This window comes from Rhipicephalus microplus, chromosome X, assembly GCF_043290135.1.
Source record: "Rhipicephalus microplus isolate Deutch F79 chromosome X, USDA_Rmic, whole genome shotgun sequence".
Lineage (NCBI taxonomy): Eukaryota > Metazoa > Arthropoda > Arachnida > Ixodida > Ixodidae > Rhipicephalus > Rhipicephalus microplus.
In genome coordinates this window covers 263,705,114-263,708,378 of record NC_134710.1, presented here as the reverse complement: position 1 = coordinate 263,708,378, position 3,265 = coordinate 263,705,114, and positions in this window count along the sequence as shown.

Here is a 3,265-nt window from a genome sequence, read left to right as displayed (position 1 = left end):
TCACCTCGCCAGATTCTTTAAATTTTTTTTATGTCCTTCCTGAGGCAGTCCACCCACTCTTTATTTTGTTCTCTGGCGTCATTCCCTGTCCACAGATAGGCCACTCCCAACCGTGTCTTTTTCCCCCCCACCGTTCCACTAACCCATAAGTGCTCCTTACAGCCTTGATTTTCCCTCTGCCAATTCCCTCCTCGCCTAATCAACATGCCCACGCCTCCATCCTTCCTTTTTCCCGCTGCCCTGTTGCACCCCACCCATACGTAATCATCCATCACTGGTGGCTCCTCCATATCTCTCAGGTGGGTTTCTGTCAGGGCGTACACGTCAATTTCTTCTTTCTCGAGTTGGGTTTGTATCTCCATCCATTTTTCCTGCTTGCGGCCGCCTTGCATGTTTATATAACTAATTTTAATCCCCCGATTTATTTTCCTTTTCTTTCCGCATGGATGGATGGATGGATGGATGCTATGAGCGTCCCCTTTATAACGGGGTGGTGACAAGTATGCCACCAGGCTCGACAAAAAAAACCCTTTTTTCTTTTTTTATGTTGGCCTAATGCCTCTACTTCGATAAATTCTATCTTAATGGAAAAAAAGGTAAATTTTCAGCTTAAGTTCTCTGCCATTTACGACACACTGTCCATATTTCATTTTTCCAATATTTATTTTTGTCCTTTCTCTCTAATTTTCTGCCACCAATACTCTAACCGTCTCTTACTTATTTCAATCGCGGGTGTGTTCAGCTTTCCATTGTTGTCCCTAAAACCCAAGGCTTCCTGTAGGCTCGTGCCCAAACGTACACCTGGGTGGATATCTCCACATTCAATCAGAACATGCTCCGCCGTTTCCTTATCTTTCCCGCAGCATGTGCATTGTTCTTCTTCTTTACTGAATCTTGCTTTATAACTACGCGTTCTAAGGCAACCCGATCTCGCTTCAAACAGTAAAGCGCTTCCCCTTGAATTATCGTAAAATGCCTCCCTCCTTATTTCATTTTTGCCCTTTCGGTAGTTACTCAGAGCCGGTTTTTTCTCCATAGCTGCCATCCAGTAAATCCTCTCCGCCTCCCTGACTTTTCCCTTAACGCTCTTTGTTGACATATGGCTCACAATACCAGCCGTATATTTACTAGTGAGTCTTCTAGTTCTTTTTCTCCACTGTGTGTCCACGCTCTTCCTATACAAATAACGGAACACCTTCTCTGCCCATCTACTCTCCTTCATATTTCTTAGCCTTTCTTCGAACCTTATTTTGCTCTGCGCTTCCCTCGCCTCAAAACCTGCCCACCCCATATCGCCCTTTACAGCCTCGTTTGTCGTCTTCCCGTGAGCACCCAACGCGAGGCGTCCCACAGTCCTTTGATTTACATCCATTCCCGATTGCACCTCTGCCCTCATGCACACCACTGAGTTCCCAAAAGTAAGCCCTGGAACCATTACACCCTTCCACAGACCTCGAAGCACCTCATACCTATTGTATCCCCACAACGCTCTGTGCTTCATTATTGCCGCATTCCTCTTTCCTTTTGCTGCCGAGGCTTTTTCCTGTACCTCCATGTATCTATCACTCTCATTTACCCATACTCCAAGGTACTTGTATTTACTTACCCTCGGTATTTCTTGGCCTTGTATGGACACCGTCTGATCACAGGGATCATTGAATACCATCAATCCACACTTCGTTACACTGAATCCTAGTCCAAGAGCTTCACCTTCCCTTCCGAATATATTCGCCAGCTGCTGTATATCATCTCGACTGTCCGCAAATAAGACGATATCGTCCGCATAAAATAAACCTGGAAGCTTCTGCTCAATCATCATGCCGCCCTGTTTGTGTGACAGATTAAAACCAATGTTGCTACCTTCTAGCGCTTTTTCCATACTGACCATGTACAGCATGAATAACAGTGGGGACAAAGGACATCCCTGTCTCAGACCCCTGCTAACCTCAACGTTCTATTTGCTACGCATTCCTTCCCACTCTATGCAAACTGTATTTTCTCGGTATATCTCCCTCAAAAGCTGTATACAGTCGTCGCCCATGCCCATTCCTTTCAATATATCCCACAAAATTTCCTGATTAACGTTGTCGTATGCCCCAGTGATGTTTAGAAAAGCCACGTACAAGGGCCTATTCTCTATTTTAGATATTTCTATACACTGAGTGAGAACAAACAGGTTATCGTCTAACCGCCTGTCGACTCGGAATCCGTTCTGAAGTTCTCCCAAAATATCGTTATGTTCGGCCCATGTTTCTATTTTCATTTTTACTGCTTGCATCGCCAACCTGTATAGTACCGATGTAATGGTTAGTGGTCTATACGAGCGAATCTTGTCCTTTTCTCCCTTGCCTTTATAGATTAAGTTCATTCTACTTTGTCGCCAACTGTCCGGTATTTGTCCGTCCTTTAAGCTTTTTTCTACTGCTTTTAACAATGCTTCTTTAGTGTTATGCCCTAGTTCGTTAATGAGGCTAACGGGAATCCCATCTAAACCCGCGGCAGTGCGCTTTGGAATTTTTCCTTCGGCCTTTTTCCAGTTGAAATTATCAAGTACTAGCTCTTCCTCTGTTGCTTTCTCCGCCACACTTTTACTCACCGGGGAGATCCCCTGGACGCTCTTTTGAAACGAATCGGCTGTTACCTTTTGGATGTAACCTAGCGCTTCGTACCCTTCCAATTGATTTCCTCCTTCATCTAGAATATGTTGTTGCGTTGTGACAGATGTGGCTCCAAAAAATCCTAGGCGCGGCCTCCTTTTTTTCGTGTATCTCTGTCATCCAGCGTTCACTTTCACCTTTAATTTTTGCCTCTACCAATTTCTGTACAAGGAATTTTTTCTCCAAATATATTTCCCATATTTTTTTGACTTCGTCCTGCGGCCGCTTCTCCTTTTTTGCCTTTCTATGCTCCCGTGATGCTTCGCGTCGCTTCTCGATCGCCTCCCGGATTTCCTTGTTCCACCAACTTTTTGGCTTCCTTTTTCCTTTCCAGCAAACAATTTTCTTCTCTTTCCCTATCTCCTTCGTCATTAGATGTAACAGCTCACTATACTCCCAGTCCTTGCCTGGTATTTCGCCTACTTCTTCCTCGACTCTTGCGGCTATATTTATTATTTGTTTGTCATTTAAATACGAGATCATTTAAATGATCATTTAAATGCACTATGGTCAAACTAGCGCCACCTCTCGACCGCAGTCGGTACCACTATTGGTACCAGTGTTGCAAAGGGCGCCCCTAGCGGAAAACAACACAAGCGTGGCGTCGC